This window comes from Lycium barbarum, chromosome 5 (assembly GCF_019175385.1).
Source record: "Lycium barbarum isolate Lr01 chromosome 5, ASM1917538v2, whole genome shotgun sequence".
Lineage (NCBI taxonomy): Eukaryota > Viridiplantae > Streptophyta > Magnoliopsida > Solanales > Solanaceae > Lycium > Lycium barbarum.
The window spans coordinates 4,110,144-4,128,357 of NC_083341.1; positions in this window are offsets into that span (position 1 = coordinate 4,110,144).

The window sequence follows — 18,214 nt, forward strand, 5'->3', positions numbered from 1 at the left end:
ATTCATACTATTTACACTGAAAAGTTAATTCAACTCCTCAAAGTTCAGATTGGAAGAACCGCTTGCTCCTTGTTGAGTTCACTTTCGCATTGTTGTTTAAAGTGCACGCTTATTTTAAGCGCATAGCTTCACCGAAACTTAGCTTTCAGATTGAATCTGAAGCCTTCTACAGGTTTCATCTGCGTATAATCTCTTTCCTTATTACTGCAACCTTGAATTCATCTGTAACACGTATAATGAGTGACGGATTTGGAAGCAAGCTAGTACAGTAGGACCTGGTAGGCTCTTGGTCCCATATCCACTTTCCTGGGAGACTGCTGTCACTTTTGATGTGTTTTTATCCATGCGTAATAAGGCAGTCGCGATAAAGGGATTCTTTAAAGAGAACTTTGAGCAGCAGGGAGTTTTTGTTATGCTCATTCATTATTGAATTTGTAGTCCCCTTTCCCTCTTCTCCTTGTACTCACTACTACATGCATGCTATAAGAGAATTTGTGATACTGTCTAACCTTTGAGATGGAACTATGATATTTGAAATCAGTTATCTCCTATGAATATTGAGAATTCCATGTTCTATGTTATGTGCAAACTTTTGACATCATTTAAATATCAAACTTTGAAGTATTAATGCATGTATTTGTCCTGGTTTGCTGCCATGTGTGTCTGGTTTAGATGGAACCTGCTCTTTTCATTAAAATATTCAACTTACAGTGTCTTTTATTAGATATTGGATTTGACGTTTAACTGTGCTGAGTCGTAATCTGGTACGATTCTTTATCTTTTTGCAACACTACGAAATTAATGAGCTGATCCTATCTCTGTATATAGCAACATTAGTCCTCAAAACCTTACGGCAGTGGGTTCGACGTCTCTACTTCGCCTTTCTTGATGTCATTGGAGAATATTAACATGCTTAAGAACATTCAACAATTTGCAAATGAGGGATAAAATGAATTCCCTTGTACAGGTACTTATTTCCTTGTTTATCTAATTTGCTGTAGCATCAGTGTACTTGTTTTGAAGTCGACTGGATGGTTTTGGAGATGTGTAATACGGTCTAAATTCTTTTTCAATTTTCTTGTTTGATCAATAGCAGATCAGGTCATGAGCGTTGGGCTTTTATTGACCCATTTTAGAGTGGAAATTGTGATAAGCAGTTGCACAAATTTTTGAGATTAATAGAAGCACATATCCAGTTTGAGCTTACAGAAGTAATACAAGGTTGAGCTCTGTCATTCAGCTGAGTTATGCATACATTGTTAATTGTTAAGGAGAAGTAAATCATGATACATTTGAATTCCAAAATTAGTTTTTAGCGTTTGTTTATATTATGGGGTTTCGTCGTCAGGGACTTCCTATTATATTATACAAGCTTTTGTAGTTTAATATTCATGGTAAGCTGACAAGTTCAAAGACAGAGTGGATTTAAAGAATGGCACTTTCTATATTGTGTTTTCTGGAGATTAGAAGATGATGGAATTAGAAACATTGCTGTTGTCACTTACAAGTGCTGATTGATTTTATCCCATTAGCGCCTTGCTGCATGTAGTTATCCAGTACATGTGCGTTGGTGGGAGGTGGCTAGTGCTGGTGGAATAGCTGTTGTGTGCCCAAGTTGATCCGAATGTCACAAGTATCCAAAAATTAAAAGATCAGAGCTGTCCCTTGTGGTATTTTTCACTCTTTGAGGGTGTTTTATGTTGGAACATGCAGGGTTGCCAGGTGCATCGCTCCATCCCCCTACAGCCTATCCTGGGCAACTCCGTACGAGCCAGTGCAGACGACTAAGAGGGTGTTTGGGTTGGCTTTTTTAAAAAAGTAGCTTATAAGCTAAAAGTCATAAGTTGGGAATACCCAACTTTTGGATTTTAATTTTTTTTTTTTTTTAGTTCTTTTTTTTTTTTAAAAACCCTTTTGGCCTAAAACTAAGTGCTTAAAAACACTTCACTTCTTCCAAACACCACAAAATATAGAAAAGAGCTTAAAAGCCAAAAAACATATAAAATAAACTAATCCAAACACCACTAAATGAGCTAACTCCTTACCTCTTTCCAATAAAATGCCAAGCTGAGTTAACTTCAAACTTGAGATCTAAGTTTATTGGTGTTCCAACTCATATTATGCTGCATCAATTTTTTTTTCTTTTTTCAATCTAAGATAAACTCATTCATGTTTAGATTTCTTAGATGGTCTTCCCAAAAAAAGATTTCTTAGATGGATGCTGCCCTATGGACAATACTTATATGTGTCTTGTAGTAACCCAGAGATTCTTTTCTCATATATAATTAAAAAAAAAAAAAAAAAACTCTGTTGTCTCTTTGTGGCGTTCACAGTGAAGTCATTGTCAGGTGTGAATTACATATTTATCTTGTTCGATATGAGAAAAGATTGCTCAATGATTGGGAGATTCAGAGGGTGACTAGAGTTTTATAAGGCATTGGAACTCTTCAGTGGCCTACAAGAGGGGTCTGATAAATTATGGTGGTTGGAACAGAGCCGTGACTATTTTAGGGTGGGTGGTGCCTACTAGTTACTTAATCAGACCAACCAGCAGGTTATGAACTGGCCACGGAAGCACATTTGGAAGATTAAAATCCCATATAAAGTTTCTTTTGGCTTCTTGCCAGAGAGGCTGTTCTTACTAAGGAGAATCTGGCTAAAAGGAACATCACTTTAAGCTCCAGTAGTTGCTTTCTCTGTTGTGAGGAAGAGGAGAGAGTTAATCATCTATTTATACATTGCAAAATTACAGTAACTATGGAGAATGTTCATCAACCTTAGACTTGGATAATGCCTGGAAGAATTATTGATGTTCTTCACAGTTGGGAGGAAGTAGCTTCTCAGGCAATAGACAGGGATAGATGAGCAACTGTCCCAGCAAGCATTTGGTGGACAATTTGGAACGAAAGAAATTCCAGATGTTTTGATGATGTGGAGAACTCTTTGCAGAAGATGAAGTTGAATTATCTTGTGCTTTTATGTAAACAGACTTATTCAGAAGAATCTGTTGATATAATGGATGTTATGAGTACCATTTAGGATGGCTGTTTAGTTTTGTATACCTGGAGCACTTTTGTAAATATGGTTTCAGTACAACTTATGTACTGTTTTGTCTATTAATACATACTCAAAAAAAAAAAAGAAAAAAAAAAAAGGATGAGAGAAACCCCTCTAATTACGACATGTTAGCTCCGGTATAAAAGGATTAAGTTGAGACTCTCCCTTGTACCTTGCACTTTCTCCTAATTGTTCATATCCAAGGCTTTAATATACAATGACTTGAGTCGAGCTAACTTTCGATCGGGGACTGCCGGAGAAAAGTGTTTGTAGCGTCTAAGCAGGATGAGAGAGGTTTCCTTAACCTTTACAAGGTAATCATATTGTTCTGTTTCTCTTTTTCTTGCTATGATATGCTTATTTTCTTGTCAAGCTTTCTACTGAGTAGCATATTTTTTATCCCTTGAAGTATCAGTATGTAGTGAACACTTAATTGCTCAAAACAACAGGGAACCAATTCCTTTGATTGAAAGCTCAAACTAACTATTACAATGGGAAGCTTAAGATCAACTAAGGTAGTAGAAAGGATAACAGGGAAATCGTGACAAAAGATAGAAGGGAGATGAGAAGCATAGACTCAAAAGGGGGTGAGAAGAACAGAGAGGATGGGGATGAGGAGAGACAGACACTTCAACAATATTTGCATAAACATGTTTTGCTTCCACAAGTCTCTATTTATCAACTCGGATCCCAAACATAGCAACTTAATCTGGTATTGAAATGCTTTGCTAATACTGGTCCAAGCCCATTCATAAAAATACCTCCGGCCCGAGGAAGAACCTTGCCCTCAAGGTTCGAGTAGTACAGCATTATATCAACAACATCATTGTCAAAAGGCCATAGCTGATCATAGGCAAAGAACTTCCGCACATGCTTTGAATCTTTGACAGACCTTGAGACACTACTTTGGTGTCCAAAGAATCTCCTTAGCAATGTCCTACAAAGCAATTCAATAAGAAGAGTCCTTCTAGCCTTCTACCACTACAATATTGGCTCCAGTAACCTCACATAGAGTTGTAGATGTTTGCATAATTTTGTCATTCTCCTGATGGACACATTGTAGTGTTCCCTTTTGCATAATTTTGTCATTCTCCTGATGGACACATTGTAGTATTCCCACATGAGAATGCAAAGTATTTGACTCTACTTTGCAACTAACATTATCCATTTTAACAATCCTAAGTTATTTGCATAGCAGTCTCCAAAACTGCGTTTTGTTTATTAATTTCATTCTACACTCTTCTTAATAGAACAAACTAGAAGGAACGGTAGCCCACCAATCAAGCATATTTACTTTGAAGAAGTGCATTTTGATTGGAAAAAGTATTTTAGCGGCATCAATTTGGAGTGACGTTTCAGTTATGTGCTGGTTTTTTGGTAGTTCTTTATTTAGTTGGTGATTTTCTTGAGCAACTGGCTTATAGTAAGTCCAGCTATCCATTTTGCTTGAATCCAAGATATCAAATGGCTTTAAGATGCTGGTGTTGCTTGAATCCAGGCCAGGAAACAATGTCCCACCTGTTCCTGCAGGCTCCAATCACTGACAAGCTTTGGCTGTTTTTCTCTTCTTTTGCAGGTCTGGATATTGCTGGGCTGCAACTGGGGACAAGTCATCGTTACTTGGTGGCAGGCACTTGTGATAGCAAGGTTAAAACCTATTTTTCATGCCATGCCATCTATTATCTTGTGGGTGTGTGGAAGAGAAGAAATACTATCACGTATGAAGGCACATACTTATCTATCAAGTTACAAACACAGTTCAGATGCTGATTAGCTCGAGGAAACCTTCATTACAAACTGTACCAACTACCTGGAGTGAAATGCTAAAGCTGCTGGAAAACTGCTACGGAATTAGCACTAGCTGGATGGTATAAGTGCAACACTGATGATGCTAATAGTGGTAATCCTGGTCCAAGTTCCTTGGCTTTTTGTGCATGCGAGAGTCTTGGTGATCTAGTGTATGCTGAGGCTAAGGATTATAGCTTGAGACTGGCTATTCTTGAAGCCTTGAGATATCGTGACAATCTGCATCTATTCAATCTTATTATGCAGATTTGACCCTTTAATTTTGGCGAAATGTGATTGAGAATAAACGGAAACCATCATGGAATATAGCTGTGTGGGTGGAGGAGATACAAGCCCTTATAAGATATGCAATGCAACAAGCTGGCTAATCATTTGGCCAATGGTGCTTTATCATGTAATAAATTTGGAGAGCTTGATGTAGAGGGAAGGAGGATACACAACGGTGATAAATTGCAATATCCATACCTTAGTGTTAGAGCCTATCAGTGATGCAATTAAGCTGGATGAGTATGGGCAGTAATGGGTGCAGATGCCATTCTGGTTAGGGTAAAGTCTCCCAAAAAGCTGGACTAGTAATTTTTTTTTTTCGTGTGTGTGTGTGTGTGTGTTTTTTTTTTTTTTTAAAGAAAAAAAAGAAGTACAACAAATTGCTACGAAATAAGGTAGGTAAATAAATTAGAAAAAGAAAGAATCCATATTAAACAAAGAATCCATATTAAACAAGTACAGATCGGAGAAAATAAACACAAGGATGGTGACTATTTTACCAGAAACTGTGAGAGCTTTGATAAGAAATAGAGTACTAATTTTATCAAGCTTTGAATATTTGTTTCATCCGATACTACTCGCGCAAATTTGTGTATAGCACTCCTTGTGAGATAGTATGGGTACGTCAAAGTTCTTGCTATTTTTAGTGTATTTTGATTATATGAAGTGGGATTTTATTGTTCGAATTTGAATTTAGTTGGTCCTCAATACGGATACTAGATACAGATGAGGAACCAAAAAATGAAGTGGTGGCAAACAGAATACAAATTGGATAAGGGTGCAGTAGAGGGCCTTCAAAGGTGGATTTTAATGTTTACACATCATAGCAAAGTTTTCTAGAGGTGCAAAGTGCTGCTGCCACTAAAAAAAATAATCGTACAAACCTTAAACCTTCTTGACGATTATATAGCGGCATTCCTTTTATCTAAAAGTTCTCTTTTTATGCGTGATTACTTTGATATTCGCCATAAGGTGGATCCATGAAATGTTGTAAATGGATTCACATATAAACTTCCAATTATATCTCACAAGCCTAGCACTCCTTTTATTTTTGTTTAGTGTATGACAAGCACCGTGCTTTTGAGAACATATATACTCCTAAACTTTTATTCAACCATGCTAATTCTTTGAAGTAGAAGAATGAATTAATACACAACACTTGAATGTTACAACATCTGTTCAGACACCACACATGAATGTGACAAGAGAAGTTGCAGTTAGGTAATCATATTGGGATATAGCTAGGATTTGCAAAAGAAATTTCTAAAACCTAAATTAATGCCTATTTAATCACTTCGTCTTGTAGTTGTTAACTATAATAATAAGGTAAAAAAGATAAAGTCTTAACCAACAAAATGGTTAAGACTTTAGCATCAGGCCGCAAAGACACTGAAACAAAATCAATTTCTGTTAATTCTACTCTCTTTGCAAATACACATTCTTATGCACAAATTCACATTACAATTCCCCTTGTTCTGCGCTTTCCTCTTACTATCTCCTTTGTATTTCAGTTTCAAAACTCAATAATAAAAATAATGTCACAGAACTTGTTAACAAAGCTTGCTAACGGATCACCAACAAACCGTCCTACAATTCTCTTTGATCTCTTCAGCTCTTTCGCCCCTTTTTCTTTAATTGCTTCTCGAAAATTTTGGTCTTCATCATCATGAAAAGCAGCAATGCACCATAGAATGACAGATTCTGTGAAGAGACGGAACCCAATTACTTCATGTTTACACTAAATATATGAAATAAAAAGAAGCAACATTAATCTAATCAACCTGTACGAAGTCTTGGAGAAGAATAATGAATTCTGGCTTTCCGACGTTATAGTGGTAGAAACCACAAAAAAGTGGAGTATCCATCAGCAAATACATCATCTGCAATATTGAGGATTGTCAATTGATGATAATTTACTCTAAACGCAAATACATCCCAATTATATCAATTAATGCAAGAAAATTGAAATGCCTTACTAGAAAAAACACCGATTCTATCCTGTCAAATAGTAGTAGAAAGCCACCAAATGCTTTTAGACACATGAAAAATGATATGGAGATATACACCTGAAGAAAGAAAATGTAAATAACTGATCAAGTCAAACAAAAAGCTAAATGAAGAATATGTTTATACGAAATGACTACAATTCTTACAATTTGCATTCTTGTTTCCTCTGAATAGTACACCATAAGATTCAAAGGACCAGCCATCTTGGCAGCATATTCCTTTCCAAGTAGTGTCGCACTCGCATTTGTGTCAAGTGCTTTATATCTACAACAACAATTGGACATGGAAAAATCATTTAAAAGCAAAAATGAAACTCAAACCTTATACAACTAAAGTAAGAACATCAAAAGAGTGTACGTTAGCCAAGCAGAGACGATGAAGAACGAAGCAAAGAAAAAACTTCTGAGGACCGAAAATAACCTCATCATCATTCTTGCTTTAACTCTTCGAGTTCTTTCCCAAGATCAACCAGAAAACCTTGCATTCAACCACGAACAACATGTGAATCAGACAAGCAAAATTCATTTTAGAAAACAACAGAAAAGCTTAGTAAATAAATCTTGATCTCTAAGTAAATAGCAAGAAGACTTGTTAACATCATTACAATTATTGCTAGATACAAGGTACAATCATTACCTATTTATTAAGAAAAATGTCTGCATTTACGGTGACGAGGCATCGCAAAACAATCCACATGAATTAAAAAGGAGATAAAAACAGAGAGTACATGGCCAATTTGCAGTCAATTTGGGGAATCAGGCTTTGATATTGCGATTTAGAAGAATATTAGTACCCGTTATAGTAATATTGGTGATAATATTTGTATTAGTTATTATTATATATAAAAGGTGCAAATATAACTCTCAACTTTGCGATTTAGAGCAGATATACCGTTCGTTAAAAATTAGTGTACATATACCCTACCGTTACATAAATGGTGCAAATATACCCCTACCTTGACACAAATATTGCAAGTATACCCTTTTCACTATAAATTTATTAACAAAAATCATTTAGCTTATTTTCAATTAAGAAAATGTCGCGTGGCTTTAACAAAATAAGTTTACTTATTTTTTTAGTAGACTACCTATTTTTTTAGGTAGACTTAGTTTTTTAAAGCCATGAGGCAATTTTCTTCTTCTGCTGGATCGTCTGGTTCGTTTGAAAAAGAACAATCTACTAAGCTTTGAGATTGAATCTGAAGCCTTCTGCAGGTCTCCATCCGAGTCCCCAACACTATTAAGGTATCTTTCTCATGAAGCTCATTTTCATAATTGCCATGGATGAACAAAAAGGCCAGCTGTAAAAATAGAAGGATCATATAGTCCTGGACATTATTAGACAAGGTTATTCATTCCTAACTTTACTAGTCTTTCCTATTACTGCAAACCATGAATTCATCTGTAACATGTATAATGAATGACGGATTTGGAAGCTAGTATAGTATGACATGATAGGCTCATGGTCAGAGGCAGATCCAGGAATTTGAGGTTCTGGGTGCCACACTATTTTGGACTTCGACTTAATCTATTTTGAGCTTCAGTTCGGGTTATTCAGTCTTTCGGTTTGTATAGACAAATCGATTGCCATTCATGGTACCATATCCACTTGGGAGACTGCTATCACATTTGAAGTATTTTTTGCCCTATTTAATAGTAGCGATAAAAGGGATTCTTCAAAGAGAACTTTGAGAAGCAGGGAGTGTTTACCCCGAAATTGGGAAACCAATTGAATTTGTACGCGGGTATAGGATATGTGCTTGGATCTTGATGTGTATTTGATAGCGGAAAATAAGCGTGTGAGTATTTGGTAATAAAACGGCTAGTAACGGTGATTTGCTTCATTTGCTACGGACATGAACGTTTAGAAGCCATGTTGAATACTTAATGGAAGAAACACAACATAAATGGAAACAAACGGCCTTGGCCGGATCAGATATTAAGAGAGAGATTGCATATATATTTTTCTATTGCAAGTGTTCTTGGAAAATAAAGAAGCCAACCCTTACAAAGGAAGGGGATATGCCCTATTTATAGTGTGACTTCCATGGGTTTCATCCAATATGAATTAATAAGATAATAATAATAAGGACAGCTCTGCACGGATTTGGTGGGATTAGACTGACGGCGCCGTCTGACACACGCATGGTGGGTAGTTGACCATGACAGGACGCTACTGGCACGTGGCTCGCGTGTAACGGCCACACGGACCAACGGCTACTTGGACCAACAGCCGTACGGACCAACGGCTATACGGACCAACGGCCACGAATGCTCGGGTCACCGGGCTTGGTCGTTCCAATGACGAAGAAGGCAGATCAGTCGGTCCCCTTGCTCCACCGGTTTGCCTCGCATCCGGTTTTTACCGTATACAGATAGCTCCACACTTCCCGGATCTCCGATCTATTGGAGTAACGGGGAGTGGATAACTTCTGAAACCGGTGGCCCTGTCAGCTCGTCGTTACCTTCTTATTTCTTCATTTTGAATGTTTGTCATTATTTTTGTCATGATCGTTGGTCCGTTTTAGGACAAGTCGACTCATAGTCGTTAATTCACCGTGCCCGTGGGACTTATCCGATGCTTCATAAGTTCAGATGTCTCCGAATTACGATAGGCATTTTCTTTAGGGTCGGTATTTTTTCAACCTTGGCAAAGTTTTTGATGTAGCAATCCCCGTTTTGGGGGAATTTGCCGAGCTTTGGCTTGGGTCATTGTGACCTTGTCGCCTTTATCGAATTTCGGGCACAATCCTCGATATAGAGTATGTGAGTGGGGCAGTGCCGGAATACGGCGATTACCATCGGGGCGAAGTCCTTTTAACAGAAAGACACCCAAGATTTTGTTATACCAGCTTTTGATAACTTTGCGTTTGCAAAATGTTTGTACATATGAGAATTTTAATTCCTTCTGCCTTTGCTGTAGCAAATATACAACGGGACACGATTCGTTACGATCATTTGGTCCTTATATCGAAGGCTATGGCCGGTGACCGGGCCTTAGTTTTGCCGTAGCAAATGCTAAATGGGACACGATTCATTATGATCGTTTAGTCCTTACATCGAAGGCTATGGCCGGTGACCGGGCCTTAGTTTTGCCGTGGAAAATGCTAAATGGGACACGATTCATTATGATCGTTTGGTCCTTACATCGAAGGCTATAGCCGGTGACTGGGCCTTAGTTTTGCCGTAGCAAATGCTAAATGGGACACGATTCATTATGATCGTTTGGTCCTTACATCGAAGGCTATGGCCGGTGACCGGTGACCGGGCCTTAGTTTTGTCGTAGCAAATGCTAAATGGGACACGATTCATTATGATCGTTTGGTCCTTACATCGAAGGCTATGGCCGGTGACCGGGCCTTAGTTTTGCCGTAGCAAATGCTAAATGGGACACGATTCATTATGATCGTTTGGTCCTTAATGCAGAAGGTCCGGTTTTGGTTTTGCCGTAGCAAATATTGGGGGGACACGATTCATTTTGATCGTTTGGTCCTTACACCGAAACCTAATGCAGAAGGTCCGGTCTTGATTTGTTGAGCTTCTCCGTTTTCCATTAACTGGGGTAAACCTCGATGTGGGTATAAGTCCCCTAGTGCTTATCCGAGCTGCAAGATCAGGCGAGCGCTATCAAGCCCCCATTCGTAGGTCATGACCCCGAGTTCCCGGCCGTTTGTCCTTATTTTGTTAAGTAACACGTTGTACTTGTTGGCTCATTAAAAACCTTGTCGAAAAACCCATTTTGAGACAAAACCGTACTAAGGAAAAGAGTGCAACACGCGTTTTCAGACCTAGATCCTAACTTTATCCGGTACTTGACTTCCTGCAAGAAGAAAAAGGTTAAACATGAGGTGTCCATACCTTAGCAGTAATATCCCTTCAAATGAGCCACGTTCCGGTTGTTGCACAATCGCTGCCCGTCCACGGATTCCAGCTGACACGATCCTTTGCCCGTTACCTCAGTTATCTTGTACGGTCTTTCCCAGTTCAGACCCAGTTTTCCTCCGTTGGGATTCTTGGTGCTCAAGGTATCTTTCCGAAGCACCAAGTCCCCAACTTAGAAATGTCAAAAATTGGTTCTCCGATTGTAGTACCTTTCCATTCTCTGTTTCTAGGTTGCAATACGAACCAACGCGTTTTCGCGAAGTTCATCCATGAGATCGAGTTTCACAGCCGTGGCCTTCTCGTTTGACTCCTCGGTGGTATACCTGAATCGGGGACTCGGCCCGTTTATCACCCCCGCCCGGAGAAATGACTCGGGCCATCCCTTGATTTTTCCGACCTGAAGCTTGGTTTTCGAGAGTATGGCCAATACCTTTCCCTCGATGGTCCGACCTCCGGTTCGTAATTTTTTCGTGATCTCTCCGAGCTTTTGTTCATTTTTACGGGCCCTGGGGGAAGATCGAGTTGGTCATCCTCTATCCGAATTTTTGACTCGTATCGGTTATGGACATCCGCCCAAGTCACAGCCTCGTATTCCAGCAAGCTTTCCTTTAATTTGAACGAAGCCGTCGAGCTCTGAACATTGAGCCCCTTTGTGAAAGTTTGTGCGGCCCATTCCTCCGGAACCGGGGGGAGCTCCATTCGTTTCCTTTGGAACCGGTTGACAAATTCACGCAATAGCTCCTTGTCTCTTTGGGCTATACGGAAAATATCCGCCTTTCGAGCCTGCACCTTTTTGGCTCCGGCGTGTGCTTTTATGAAGGCATCAGCGAGCATTTCGAAAGAAGTGATTGAATGCTCGGGCAGATGATCGTACCAAGTCAATGCTCCTTTTGACAAAGTTTCTCCGAACTTTTTCAGCAACACGGATTCGATTTCATCATCTTCCATATCATTGCCTTTTATAGCACAGGCGTATGAGGTCACGTGTTCGTGAGGGTCCGTTGTGCCATCATATTTTTGGATATCTGACATTTTGAACCTCTTCGGGATTAATTTCGGAGCTGCACTCGGAGGAAAAGGCCTTTGGATGTACCTCTTTGAATCCGACCCTTTCAAAATAGGCGGAGCTCCCGGGATTTGATCCACCCGAGAGTTGTATGTCTCCATTTTTTTTCGGCCGAGTCCACCCGCTTCGCCAACGTTTCGAGCATTCTCAGAACCTCGGTGGATGGACCAGCTCCGGAGCCATTGCTTTCAACCATCCGTGCCTCATCTCTTCTGGGTTCAGTAACACTCTTCGCCTTTTCCGGGGTCGTTTTACCTCTTCCGTTTTGCAGCTAGGCTATTGCGATTCCCTGTTCGGCAATCGCCGCTCTCTGTTCCTGCAACATTTCAAAAATTAAACGAAAGTCAATATTATCATTCGAGGTATCCGGTTCTTTCCGGACTTGTGTCCCGGACAAAGTAATTGAATTGTTAGTATTTAAAGGGTCAGTGGGGTTTGGTGATCCTCGTGGCCCGCTGCCTTCATTTTCGGCCACGATCTCGTTGTTGTTGACGTGACCAGATTGCCCACTGTTAGCCATTTGGTTCGTTTTTTCAGAGACGGACAGTAGATGTTTCTGATTTTGATGGGTAAGATAGAGATCAAGATCAAAAACCACTATTATCCTAGCCCCACGGTGGGCGCCAAATTGTTTACCCCGAAATTGGGAAACCAATTGAATTTGTACGCGGGTATAGGATATGTGCTTGGATCTTGATGTGTATTTGATAGCGGAAAATAAGCGTGTGAGTATTTGGTAATAAAACGGCTAGTAACAATGATTTGCTTAATTTGCTACGGACATGAACGTTTAGAAGCCATGTTGAATACTTAATGGAAGAAACACAACGTAAATGGAAACAAACGGCCTTGGCCGGATCAGATATTAAGAGAGAGATTGCATATATATTTTTCTATTGCAAGTGTTCTTGGAAAATAAAGAAGCCAACCCTTACAAAGGAAGGGGATATGCCCTATTTATAGTGTGACTTCCATGGGTTTCATCCAATATGAATTAATAAGATAATAATAATAAGGACAACTCTGCACGGATTTGGTGGGATTAGACTGACGACGCCGTCTGACACACGCATGGTGGGTAGTTGACCATGACAGGACGCTACTGGCACGTGGCTCGCGTGTAACGGCCACACGGACCAACGGCTACTTGGACCAACAGCCGTACGGACCAACGGCTACTTGGACCAACAGCCGTACGGACCAACAGCTATACGGACCAACAGCCGTACGGACCAACGGCTATACGGACCAACGGCCACGAATGCTCGGGTCAACGGGCTTGGTCGTTCCAATGACGAAGAAGACAGATCAGTCGGTCCCCTCGCTCCACCGGTTTGCCTCGCATCCGGTTTTTACCGTATACAGGGAGTTTTTGTTATATTCATTCGTTGTTGACTATGTAGTCCCCCTTTCCCTCTTCTCCTTGTACTGACTACGACATGCATGCTATAAGGGAAAACTTGTGATACTTCCTAATCTTTGCGACAGAACTACGATATTTTAAATCAGTTACCTCCTATGAATATCGAGGATTCCATGTTCTATGTTATGTGCAAACTTATGACATCATTTGAATTTCAAATTTTAAAGAATTAGTGCATGTATTTTTCCTGGTTTGCTGCCTTAGTTTCTGGCTTAGATGGAGCCTGATCTTTTCGTCAAAATATTTAGTTTACAGTGTCGTTTATTAGATATTCGATTTATTGTTTAACTGTGCTGAATTGTAACCTAGTATGGTTGTTTTAACCTTTTTGCAACACTATCGAAATTAATGAGCTGATCCTATCCGTGTATATAGCAACATCCATTCTCAAAACACTACTGCAGTAGGCTCGAGCTCTCTACCCCGCATTCACTCTCTCCCTCATTCAGGTACTTATTTACTTGTTTGTTCTAATTTGCTTTAGCATCAGTGTACTTGTTTTGAAGTCGGCTGGATGGTTTGAGATTTATAATGCAGTCTAAATTCTTTTTAAATTTTCTTATTTGATGGAACATAGGAAACTTCATGAACTTCGGGTTTTCACATTTTAGAGTGGAAATTATGTAAGCTTATGGCACAAACTTTTGTGATTGATAGAGCTCAAATCCAGTTTGAGCCTACAGAAGTAATTTGAGCTTGAGCTCTGTTACTCAGCTGAGCGATACATACATTGTTAATTGTCAAAGAGAAGTAAATCAGGATGCATTTGAATTCCAAAATTTAGTTTCTAGAGTTGATCTTATGGGGTTTGTCATCAGGGGCCTTCCTGTTATATTATACAAGCTTTTGTAGTTTAGTATTCATGGTAAGCTTACAAGTTCAAAGCTGAGACGAATCTAGGATTTCTAGAACATGGGTGCACAAAAAGAAAAAAGAACGGAAAAAATGTATTAGGTGAGAATTAATCCCTAGTCCTCGGTAAATAACTCAACCTCCATATAAATACACCATTTAGACTTCTTGTAATTGGGTGTTAGCAGATACTATTATACCAATTTAGAAAATATATACATAAAATATCTAGTTTTACGGAAAGACCATGAGTTCACGTGCCCCAAATTTTATATGTAAATTCGTCCCTGGTTCAAAGAGACTATGGATTTAAAGAGTGTCGCTTTCTATGTTTTTTTTTTTTTTTTGGAGGTTAGAAGAGGATAATTAGAAAAATTGCTGCTTGAATTCATCCCATTTGCACCTTGATGCAAGGAGTTATGAGTTATCCAATACATAATGTGTGTGCAAATTGATCCAAATACCATGAGTATCCAAAAAAATTAAAAGGTCGGAGCTATCACTTGTGGTATTTTACACTCTTCAAACTGATGTCCCAACTCATATTATGCTGCATCAAATTTAATCTAGATAGACTCATTCACGTTTTAGATCTCTTAGATGGATACATGCACTATGGACAATACTCCTAGGCATCTTGTAATAACTAATAACCCCGAGATTATTTTCTCATAAATAATTAAAATAACTTTGTTGTTCAGTGATCTCTTTGTGTCGTTCACAGTGAAAGCATTTGTGTCAGGTATGAATTACATATTTATGAAATCAGTTTCGAGTGTATTGAAAAGAATGACAATAGTTTTGGATGTTCTATTTTGCTTGATAAGAGTTTTACCCTGAATAATAAAGAGAAAGAAAGGAGCTGGAAAAAAACATAGCCGTGTAGGTTTATGTTAATTATTTCAACTATAAGTACCTAATTACTACCTTTAGTCCATACTTTTGTCTTTTGAAGTTTGGTATACTCGTTAACAAGGACATTTGATTTAATAATCTTAACTATAACTGACCAGGGGCGGATGCACCCTTTAGAGTGGGGTGGCATGGCACCCCCTAAATTGATAATTTTTTTTTTTACATATTTATGTTGCAATTTGCTTAAACTAGATTAAATATTTGATCCTGCCACCCTCAGTCGCAAATTAGACAAAGGTGTCATGACTGGTAGACACAAGTTTGAATCTATCTTAAACATTTTCTGACTCCCGTTTTTCTTTCTTCTTTTTAGTTCCTTTGTACCAGTCATTTCCCTTTTCGACTTTCTAAATTTTCTATTTGTCTTTTTATTATTTATATTTTCTTTCCTCTATTCTATTATTTTATCTGTGATATCTAGCGAGAACACACAAAATAAAAACTTCAAAATCCCTTAAATTAAGCATTTCTCTTAATTTCAAATCTTTGAGTCTCAATAAGAATTTCGGATTGAAATCAAAATTCAACTTTTTTATAATTTCTTTTGTTGGTTACTCCCTCCGCCCATGTTTACTTGTCCATATTTGACTTGGGACACTCTTAATAAGCAATAAATAAAATGAGAAATGAATTGGAGTACTTAATAATAAGGGTAAAATAGGTATAAAATGGTAAATTATGTCTTGGGTTGTCAAACTATACAACTTACAAGTAAAAGTGGACATCTATTTTAGTATAGTGGATAAATAAAAATGGACGGAGGGAGTTTATTATAAAAATTCGTGCTTTTCTATAATTGTTAAATTCAATTTAAATCAATTTACTATTTAAATTGTGATGGAAATTTTGTAAGCATTGCTTAGAAAAAACATGAAATTTATGATTTATTTTTTAGAACTTATAGTTTATATAATTCTACATTTACTTATGGGGTGTAATTTACCTATTGAAGAGTTTTTCTATAATTTTTCTTGTTTTGATTGGTGTAATTCCCTTATTGAAGATATTATTTTACTTGTGCAAGTTCATTTTTTAATATACATAAAAGATGTAAGTTCCTTGGTGAAAATGTTGATTTTACTTCTGTTGTTAATGGGTGTAATTTTCATATTTGCAAATAAAAAACGGCCTATTAAGTTAACCCGAAAACTCAAAAGAGATGGACCCGACCCAAATACAGGTTGCTAACAAGATGTACATTGAAGAAAATTATGACACCCATCACCTTCAAATCCTAGATCCGCCTCTTACTATAAGAGGGGTAGTTTGATTGGTGAGATAAGGATAATAATCTCAGGTAAAATACATGATTATTTTATTCCGTGTTTACATTAGTAGTAAAAATATATTTGATTTTTCTAAAATGTCAAATATTTTGAAATAGTTCAATTTGTTAAATAGTACTAACTAATATGCGAGATCGAAGAGAGCACCAAACTTTGTTGTCACAGAGAACTTTAAGTCATAATAAGATCAAATGATCAATCGAATCCATCTATCTAAGGGATGAGGTCTTTATTGGATGTCACAAATCTATTAATGTTATTCAAACTAGAAATCATATTCCTATTGTGATTTTGAGTATATATTATATTTAGACATTAATTCAATAAATTATCAAATATCAAATTATAAACAATTCAGGTTTCCTATTGCTACTTTGAATTAGTCTTCATTTTTTTTTTTTGCGATTCAGTTCACTACATTTTCAGAGTTCGAACCTAACACCTCCAATTAAGGAATACTTATCATCTCACCAGTCACTGCACCCCGTTGACACAAAAAGTTATGGGTGAATTACCTATATATACATATTAAGGAAAAATATTTACGAAACGTGACGATAACTTTCTATTTACAAAACATAACATTACAAACCCTATAACAAACATACTTTTTTTAAAAAAAAAATTACTTTAAAAAAATATTTTTAAAAAAATATTACTTTAAAAATATTTTTTTATTTTTTTCGCTCAAAAATTTATGTATGAAAGTTGTATGAAATGTGTATATCTCGCTCAAAGTTTAAAAATTTCGCTCAAAATTTAGTGTATGAAAACTGTATGAAATGTGTATATCTCGTTCAAGGCTTAAAAAATCACCTCAAAATTGTATGTATGAAAACGGTATGAAATTTGTATCTCGCTTAAGGCTTAGAATTTCGCTCATATTTTCGTGTATAAAGTTCATGTTAGATTTCTCTAAAATTAATACAACTACAATAACATTGTATACAACTTTGATACAGCATTCAAGACTTAAAATAATCGCTTAAATTTTTGTGTATGAAATATGTATATCTTGCTCAAGGCTTAAAAAATTCGCTCAAATTTTGTGTATGAAAAATGTATGAAATGTGTATATCTCGATCAAGGCTTAAACATTACGCTCAAAATTTTATGTATGAGAATGATATGAAATGTGTATACCTCGCTCAAGACTTAGAATTTCATTCACATTTTGTGTATGAAAAACTATATTAAAAATTTCACTTGCACATACACATTTCATACATTTTTCATACAGCTTTCATACACAAAAATTTGAGGTAATTTTTTAAGATTTTTTTTTTAAAATATAAAAATTGTTTTTCTTTAAGTTTAAAATTATTTTTTTAAAATAAATTGTTTTTTAAATAAAATTAAATTTTTAAATAAAAAAAATAAAAAAATTATTTTATGAAAATAAAATAAAAATATATGAAAATCCGTCATGTTTCGTAAAATATAGTTATGTTTTGTAAATAAGAAAAACTATCGTTACGTTTCGTAAATATTTCTCCTTAACATGTATATATACGTAATTTTCCCAAAAGTTATTGTTATTGATGCATCCAAGAATGTAGCCTAATGACTAATGAGTGGATCTGAACTGTGAGAACTTAGGTTCAAATATCAGCAGAGGCAAAATAAGAAAAAGTAGTTTGTGTTCTTGTTTTGC